Source organism: Schistocerca piceifrons, chromosome 6 (genome assembly GCF_021461385.2).
Source record: "Schistocerca piceifrons isolate TAMUIC-IGC-003096 chromosome 6, iqSchPice1.1, whole genome shotgun sequence".
In the NCBI taxonomy this organism is placed as follows: domain Eukaryota; kingdom Metazoa; phylum Arthropoda; class Insecta; order Orthoptera; family Acrididae; genus Schistocerca; species Schistocerca piceifrons.
The window spans coordinates 224,692,184-224,702,280 of record NC_060143.1 but is presented as its reverse complement, the minus strand read 5'-3'; the positions used below and the strand labels follow the sequence as shown (position 1 = coordinate 224,702,280).

The following is a 10,097-nucleotide window of genomic DNA, read 5'->3' as shown; positions in this document are numbered from 1 at the left end:
ATACACTGTGAAATCACTTTATGGAATGAGAGAGATGTCTCATTATTCATTTGTGTAACTTTTAACCAAGCTAAATTTTGCGCTATCTGTTAACGTATATTCATTCATAAAAGAAGACTCGGTAGGTTGGTTAGAGAAGGAAAGTGGGAGTGGCTTAGTAATCACACCATTTCAGTATTGATGGATTTATGAATACTGAAAAATAAATGTAATCTCTGTCCTGAGGAGACCATTAACACTCCCATTTATAAGTGTCCCCTGACACCGACCGTGAACTGATAAAACAGAAATTAGCGGCCATACCGACATACAACCTGAACAAACACAGATGAACACTCGATCAGCAAACGGCAAACACGTGTCATTTATCGACATGATATGTGCTATACACCTGTCAACAACACACTACCTGCTTACTCGGTGAAGGCCGACCTATTTAAAGCATACTGCTGTCGCCCAGGGAACTCCATGTTTCACAGCACCAGTCGTCATAAAGGTTTCACGAAACACTGTCTCTTCATACAAACTAACACATTCTCCAATACCGAAGGATCCTTAGTCAGTATCTCCGTTTGGAAATGAAGATGATGGCTCTTTGCCATACTGCAATAAAACTCTTTCTTGTCTACTCTTCGTAATCCCTGCGATTTCTACTACTTTGGCATACTGACGTCTTCCGGTCCCTCTGCATCTACATCACCATTGCTACTCTACCTGACAGAGGGTTTATCGAAACACCTTCACACTAATTCATTGTTGTTCCGCTCTCGAACAGCGTGCAGAATAAAAGAACACCTGTATCTTCCAGTGCGAGGTCTGATTTACCATATTTTATTATTATGATCGATTTTTCCTATGTAGGTCGGTGTAAACAAAAGATTTTCGCATTCGGAGTATAAAGTTAATGACTGAATTTTCGTGAGGAGATCCCGCCGCTACGAAAAACGCCTTTGTTTTAACGACTTCCACTCCAAGTCTTGTACGATGTCCGTGACACTCGCTCACTTACTTTTCGAAAACACAAAACGTGCTGTTCTTCTTTAAACTTTCACTATGTACTCCGTTATTCCTGTTTGATAACGATCCGACACCGCACAGCACTACTCCAAAAGTGGACCGACAAGCACAGTATAGGCAGTCTCATTATAGATCTGTTTCATCTCCTAAGTGTTCTGCCAATAAAACACAGTCTTTGGCTCGCCCGCCCCGTAATCTATTCTATGTCGTATCTCCAATTTAAGTTGTGATTCCTAGGTATTTAGTTGAATTAACGGCCTTTAGATTTGATTGATTTTAATGTAAACGAAGTGTAACGGATTCCTTTTAGCACTCATATGGGTGACCCCACACTTCATTATTTAGGGTCAGTGGCCAATTTTAACACCATGCAGATATCTTACAGTGGGTTTTGATCTTCTGATGACTACTAGACGATAAACGACAGCATCATCTGCAAACAACTACGACAGCTGCTCAGATTGTCTCCTAAATTATTTACAAAGATAAGAAACAGCACAGGGTATATAACACTACCTTGCAGAACGCCAGAAACTGATTCGATGACCTTCCGTCATTTACCACAAACTGCGACGTCTCTGTCATGAAATAACGAATCCAGGCGCATAAATGAGGCGATATTTGAGAAGCACTCAATTTCATAACAAACCGCTTGTGAGATGCGGTGTCAAAGGCTTTCTGGAAATATAGGAACGTGGAATCAATTTTAAATCTCTTGTCGATATCAATCAATATTTCTTGTGAGTAAAGAGCTAGTTGTGTTTCACAAGAATGGTGTTTTATAAATCCGTGTTGACTATGTGTCAATAGATCGTTCTCATCGAGGTAACTCATAATGGCCGAATACAATATATGTTCCAAAATCCTACTGCATGTCGACATTAACAATACGAGCCTGTAACTTAGTGGATTTTCCTACTTCCTTTCTTGAATATTGGTGTGACCTGTGCAACTTTCCAGTCTTTGGGCTCCGATCTTGCGTCGAGGAAGCTGTTGTATGTGATCGTTAATTTGGAACTATTGCATCAGCATGTAACCGTATTGTCATATCGCTGGCTTGTTTGTGGGGTATCTTTGCGGGCAGCCGCGTCTGTAGAGAGTCGAGCGTGGGACACGGAACTGTTACGTTGTGTTTTGGGTAGCTCTGCATGTGAGAGGCATTGTTGGTATGGAAGCTGAAGTGTTGCTGCAAGTGCTATTACAGTAAAGTGATAAAATATGCAAATGATTCAGAGGAAAGTGCGTCAAGAAGTAATCAAAAAATGAACAGTGCCGCCGATAATGTATTTGTGTATCCTCTCGTTGCGTGTCGTACCATACAGTATCAATCATTCGGCCCGTGTTCGGTCTCCCAGAACGAACTGATGTGAGTCAGTAAAAATTAGTTACTACAAAAGAGTGCAGTCAAGTGCCAGTGTCTTGTAGCGAGCGTGAGGACGTGCGGTCGGTCATCGAGTTTCCGCATTATCAACAATCAGCCGCGCCTTGACGGTTACGCACACGCTCGTACAATTGAGGACTGTGAGCTGTAAATTTACCTTTGTGAACAGTGTTAAAATTTATTACTTCTGTCAAGGAGGACTGGTACCAAGAAATCTGTGTGTGCTACGCGAGCGTAAGAACTTTCGTTCGATTATTCGGCTTTCGCATCATCAACAATCACCCGCGTCATGTTCAGTTACGCGTACGCTCGTCTGAGTGATACTGTGGGCTGGTAATCATCCATTAATTGGGAGAAGCACTTATGAATTAGAATGTAAACAGTGCAACCAGCGATTTTCTCATGTCGTCTCAGAATATAGATGTTCATACCAGACATAGGACAGTGTTGTGTTTTAACGTTGAGTGGCTCCACTAAACCCGCTTGCATATTTCGATAGATAATTTCAGGCAAGCCAGCAGCAGTGTGGAGCAGAACAGTACGACCGCCGCGGGAGTATCAGGTTTGTGGTGTGGACAGGGCACACGGTCCAGAAGTGAAAAAACGAGAAAATAGTTTAAGGGACCCCCACCATTTGTACCCCCCGGGCGTGTTACAAGCATACTCTGAAAGAAATGTAACTGATACATGATCTGGACCGGATTACTTGCTTTAATTGATTTACGTTGCTTCACTACCCCCAGGATATTTGCTTCTAAATTGCTCGCGATGAAAACTGTTTTTGATTCGAATTTCCAACATTTACATCGTCTTCTGCGGTGAAGGAATTTCGGAAGGCTGCGGTTAGTAACTCTCCTGTAACACCAAAGTTATCGGTAGTATATCCATTGCTATCGCTCAGAGAAGACATTGGTAGTGTGTTGCCACTATGATATTTTACATATGACCAGAATCTCTTTGGATTTTCTGCCAGGTTTAGAGACAAAATTTCGTTGAGCAAGCTATTATAAACATCTCGCACTTAATTTCGCGCTAAATTTCGAGCTTCAGTGAAAAGTTGCCAATCTTGTGGATTATGCCTTCGTTTAAATTTGGCATGCTTTTTTTCCTTGTTTCTACAACTGCGTGACCTGTTTTGTGTACCATGGAGGACAAGCTTCGTTAATTTATTTGGTATAAATCTCTCATTTGCTGTCGATACTATTTCTTTGAATTCAAGCCACATCTGGTCTACACTTCCATTGTTAATTTGGAAAGAGTAAAGATTGTCTCTCAGGAAGGCGTCATGCAAATTTTTATCTGGATTTTTGAATAGGTATATTTTCCGTTTCTTTTTGTTGGATTTGGGAGTTACAGTGTTCATTCTTGCTACGACAATCATGTGCTCACTACTCCATGTGTCCTTTTTGATGCCCGTTATTAGCTGAGGATTATTCGTTGCTAAGAAATCCAACGGGTTTTCACAGCCATTTACTATTAGAGTGGGCTCATGAAAAAACTGCTCGAAATAATTTCAAGACAATGCGCTTAGCACAATTTCGTATGATGTTTTATGAATATCCCTGCATTTCGCTAACATATCGAGGATAAATTGAAGTCAACACCAAATATAGGTGGCCGGGGTGGCCGAGCGGTTCTAGGCGCTACAGTCTGGAACCGCGCGACCGCTACGGTCGCAGGTTCTAATCCTGCCTCGGGCATGGTTGTGTGTGATGTCCTTAGGTTAGTTAGGTTTCAGTAGTTCTAAGTTCTAGGGCACTGATGATCTTCGAAGTTAAGTCCCATAGTGCGCAAAGCCATTTTTTTAACCAAATATAATTGTATATGTCATGTATGCGGTTGAAATTAGACTCGAGTTTTCTTTGAACATTTATGCAATAATCTGAGTATGGGGATCGTTAAAAGGATTCAATTATGATTTTATTCCGGCTGCCAAGAATGACGTCTGCCCATACTAACTCAAAGGACCGATACACTTGAAGTTCTCTACAATATGAACAATTATAGCAGAAACGAGCACGTCGCTACCAGTTGAATTTAATATATCCTTTATGAACTATGTTAGGTCCTTTGCAAAATTTTCGGCTGAACATACCACCGGCTTTAGCCATCTTTCAGTGCCTGTAACGATTTGAGAATCAGTGTTTTCTATTAGCGCTTGGAATGCTGGTATTTTCCCAACTCAGTTACAACTATTTACAAATGTTACACCGACTGTTCCTATGTCCACGTTCTTCCTGTATTCGACCAGCACCCTTTGAGACTGAAATCCTGACCTATTCAGTGGAACCCGAAATTTCACCACCCTTTGGCGATAGTCGAGGAATCTGCAGCGTATTCGGTCGCAGAACCGTCTGTCTCTGATTTGGATTGTCCGCTCGGCTCTGTACCAGAGGTTCGCAATTGTTCCTGTCGACTATGATGCAGTTGGTGAATTGTGCTTTCATATCGCAAGCAAGACTGGCAGCCATTATCACTTCATATACCAACTCGAAACCAGAGAGAATCTCTAAAAATGCAAAGCGATACACATCATTGTCACCAACGTGAGCCGCCACCTTGATAGCATGCTGTGTTCTTCATGGCATGTGTAAGGACCCATTCCACGTCTGAAATGTCTCCAACCAGTACGCACACGGAGTGTACACTTTCTTTCTCTTTGTGGAAGCCATGTTCCTGAGGTGCCCATAAAGCACCAAACATTGGAGCTCCCAACAACCAATAATTCCACAGTCTGCGACTGCCCAGATCTTGCAGATTGAGAGGTCTCCTCTGAAACAGGGCAAGCGAGTGCATCTGGCTGAGACACATTGTCAACCACGGACAGCACCTGCAACTTGTGTGTCAGACAAACCGGGGACGACTTGCTTTCGATCCCCCAGAAAGTCTTTCGAAGACTGAGGGGTCAGCCTCAATGGGCGCAGTAACTGGGATGGCCACCGACGCGGATCCGTCGGCGGACTCGTGAGTCGTGCTGGACGTCCACTGAATCCTCACCGCCGGTCCACAACAGCGATGTCCATCCACCGCGGCTTCAAGCTGTGTAACAGCAGCCAACACAACCTGGAGCTGAGAGTGAGATGTCACCACCTCAGCTCGCATCCGCACACAGCAATCGTAGTCCAAAACCACACTGAAGATGGTGGAAAACTACACTATACAGACAAACAAACAACTATCGACATGTGCTGCAGAACTCTACTGTAAACACTGACGAAACCGCAACAACCGTGTCTCGTTAATTAGATTAACACGCAGAGATTAAAAAACTATACTACCAAAGCACACAGGTTAGTCTAAGTAATTCGCTCGTGGTTAGGAACTCGTAAAATGTCATAAAATCGGTTACTTTCCTGTTGCTGGTGTTGTTCGGCCTGCGTTTGCATAAGACTATTAGTTTCACAATTCAGGACGAAAATCTTCGTATCTTTTCTAGTCTTTTTCTTCCTTTAATATAACTGAGAAAGTTTTCTGTATTCTAAGTCTGTCAATGGTTTTTCTTAAGTATGGGTATCGTTATCTATGCTTCCAGTGTGAATGTTAGGTGGATATTGTAATCTCCTACTGCTTCTTAACCTTATCTACTTCTTGAAAGCTTTCCACATGATGCTGTAGTAAGCTTCCCCCTGTAGTACGAGTTTTCTGGTTATGGACGGCCAGCAGTTTTAGATTTACTATTTGTAATGTATATTTTATGTTTGCATTTCGCTAATCTACTCTCTGTCCATCAGGCATGAACAAGAAGGATGGTTATTGGGCACAATGTTTTGTTTAATTATCAGCAGGAGACGATAAGCCAACGGCCTTGCAGCAGTGGTAACACCGGTTCCCGTCAGATCACCGAAGTTAAGCGCTGTCGGGCTGGGCTAGCACTTGGATGGGTGAGCATCCGGTCTGCCGAGTGTTGTTGGCAAGCGTGGTGCACTCAGCCCTTGTGAGGTAAACTGAGGAGCTACTTGATTGAGAAGTAGCGGCTCCGGTCTCCGACACTGACAAACGGCGGGGAGAGCGGTGTACTGACCACATGCCCCTCCATATCCACATCCAGTGACATCTGTGGGCTAAGGATGACACGGCGGCCGGTCGGTGCCGTTGGACATTGATGGCCTGTTCGGAAGGAGTTTAGTTTTAGCTTTTAGGAGATGATATAATATCACTTCATAAGCATGCAGTGTGTAATTACAAGCCTGCCGCGGTGGCCTTGCGGTTCTAGGCGCTGCAGTCCGGAACCGCGGGACTGCTTCGGTCGCAGGCTCGAATCCTGCCTCGGGCGTGGATGTGTATGATGTCCTTAGGTTAGTTAGGTTTAAGTAGTTCTAAGTTCTAGGGGATTGATGACCTAAGATGTTAAGTCCCATTGTGCTCAGAGCCATTTGAACCATTTGTAATTACTGTGTGAATACGGAATCATTGTTCCACTAAAGGTGTATCACGATGCAGAGGGTACGCCACTCAGGAACATGGAACTTAAACATATGTACAACGATTACTTAACTATATTAATGCAGTTTTCTGCTGAACTGTTTTAACACTTACCATGCTAAGCCCTTAACTGCGTGCCAGTCCCTGTGTGCTGGCTGATTTTTTCTATTTTCAACAGACTTTAAATAGCTGTAAAGGACGTTTAGTTAGAGATACATAAGAAGTACAGGTATAGTTTAAAACTTTAAGGTTTCAACTATACATGGATTAACAGTCATGTGTATGGGGCATATACCGTTTCCAAGAAGTGATGCGGATTTCTCCTCGATTTTACGAAAATAAATTTTTGTCAAAAATTTATTTTTACTACTTTATTCAATTTAAAGAAGAAATAAATTTTGTAATGTGATCATTTGACACTGAAAAGACATTTGTTATACCATTTGCACATAAAGCATAGCTACATACACATAAGCTATTTTGCATAGTGAACCACAGTGTGATAAAGCTTGAAGCACGGGGTGACACACAAACTTACATTACACTCACTGCACTCATAAGAAGTATCTTTCCTCTCAGCTTTCCCAGTAATGTTCTTTTGTTTTCCACAACACACTACACAACGTCTTTGTGCTTTCTTCTTCCCTTCTGCCATTTCCACACGGTTCGGAAAATGTTTCTGCGACAATCGAGGAATCGTTGCAGATCCATGAGAATCCTCAATTCTCTCTCCTCTCTAACGCAGTGCAGACCTCCTGTATAAACTTAGGAGTCCTCAGTTTCTTCTCGTTGATGCAATTGTGCAAAATACAACCATTGGGAACTGTCATAATTATACAGTGGAAGGCACGCTTTCTCCACCACTTCACTGTTTCGTGATCAAGTGCTCCATATGAAAGACACTGATCAAAAAGGTCTACACCAGCTTTATGTTTGTTGTAATCCAGCACTGCCACTGGTTTCAACTTCTCATTGCCTTCTCTTGTAGCAACAGGCAACATTGAGGATGTGTGCCTGATACTTATCATCCACACATCCCTCTTGTTTTTCCATCGCAACGCTAGCACATGGTCCTTGCGGCGAAATATTTGTTCACCCTTTTTGAGTTTACCCTCTTTGAGAGCCTTGGGCAATCCTTTTCTGTTTGGCATTACAGTCTCTACAAGATCAGTGTTGGCTCTAGCCAGTTCTTCGGCTAGCTGAACACTGGTGTAAAATCTGTCAACATTTACAGTGTGACCCTTACCTTGGAGTGAGCCGAGCAATCGCTTTACCACTGCAGTAGCACTGTTGTCCACTTTATCGTTCCTTCCGTGGTAAACTTCAAAGTTGTATATGTACCCAGTTTTGGATTCTGCAGGAATGTACAGCTTCATGCCATATTTGTTTGGCTTATTGGCCATATAATTTTTGAAACCTACACGCCCTCTGAAAGGACACATACCTTCATCAATGGTTAGCGCTTCACCTGGCTGGTAACTTTCTTTGAAATTCCTTACCAAATCATCCAGAAAAGGCCTGACCTTATGAAGGGCATCAAAGTCTACTTCACCTTTCTTTTTTTGCTTTGAATTGTCATTTATGTGAAACATAGGCAAAATATTCAGAAATCTGTTTCTTGGCATAATATTGGGGCAAAAATTGCAGCTAACCACTGGATCACTACACCAGTGACTGGCCATACTTGGCCTCTCACTGATTGATATGTGGAGGATAATAACCAGAAACGTCTTTGTTTCAGCAATAGTTAGCGTCTTCCACTGCTTGAATCTAGAATTGGGCCCTAATTTGTTTTGTGCTCTCAGTGTGGCCAGCTTCTGTCTAGCATATAGGTTTGTTTGTTCCTTCATAATTGAAATAACCCTGTCATTTATAAAATGAGAAAAAAAATTTAAATATTCACTAGACTGACCGAGTCCTACATTATTTAGCACACCATGAGACCCTGTAAATAACAAAATGTTTGGTGTTTGATCCACTATAGTCCAGTCATCCTGTGAAATGTCACTCAATCTTGGCCTCTTTCGATGATGAGTGGGGGGCAACACAGGCGGCGGCTCACCTTCATCTGACGACAGATCTGTGTCTGAAATAGTACAGAACGTAACAGAACAAATCGCAACATGAACTGTCTTGTTCTGCATCGATTTAGTAAGATGTTAGACTTACCTGGGGTACCGTTTTTTTCCGGCATTTCGTAATCACTGTCACTATCGAAATCCGAAAAATCATCATCAGTAGGTTCAGCAAGTACTTCTTCAATCATTTTTCGAAGTTTTGCATCCACATCACTCGCCATTGTGAGTAAAAAGAAGATAAACAAGCTAAAACCAAAATATTAGCGCCAAATTCAACGGTAAACAAACGACAGGACACCAAAGAACACGTAACATACGCGTGAGAAACAGACGTGAATTCGTTCGGAAATATATACGGATATATCGCATTACCTCACTAGGTGCTGCGATCTAGCGCTAATATGATGAACTACAAGCATTACAGGACCTACAGGTTGTAGCGGGAACGCTAACAATGCGTTTGAAACACTAAAACAATGTGGAATGCGGCGGGACGTAATATTACGGCGGCCGCATTTTCTTCGTTTCCGCCCGCGACGTCATATTACGCAACCGCACGGTAAGTGTTAAAACATTTTAATAATGATGGTAGTTTCAGTGACGCATTGCACCAGTTATTTTACTTCGACGTCATAGTAAGAACGTTACAATACAGGCCAGCATAAAGAATTTTATTGAACCTGGTGGCGATCGACTGATCGAAATTGGTAGTTAATGAAGATTTATTTTATCAGCAGCTCTGGGTGACCCTGAAATATAATTTTTTTCAAAAATGTTATGACTGTCACAAGCTATCTGCACAAGAGAATGTTTTTGATCTTAATCACAGAAGTATTAAAAATTAAGAAAACTTGTAATTAAGAATGTCATTTTATACCAGCAAGTAAGAAAGTGAACAAATATTGATTATGAAATTCAGTCGACTGTTAACTAAATACGCACAGCAGAACTATACAAATTCAATCATACAAACAGAGTTGCAGTTATTTAGTCACCTTCATAGATGAAAACCACACGGAAATAAAAATATTTAGTACAGAATATCGCTTCAAAAGGATTTATTTTATGTCTATTTACTGATTGTGTTTTATCTGCGTATTTAAGCTATTAATTGGATGTGTTTGATGCCATGCACATATTCTCCCATTTAAAAATTTTCTCCAGGCGACCAGCATCTGCATAAGTTTAAAAATGGTTCA

General features: G+C 41.8%; 1 pseudogene; it reads left to right on the top strand.

Annotated features, from left to right (window-relative positions):
- Nucleotides 1-6,193: 6,193 nt before the first annotated feature.
- On the top strand, nucleotides 6,194-6,311 carry LOC124803911 (annotated as a pseudogene).
- Nucleotides 6,312-10,097: the final 3,786 nt, after the last annotated feature.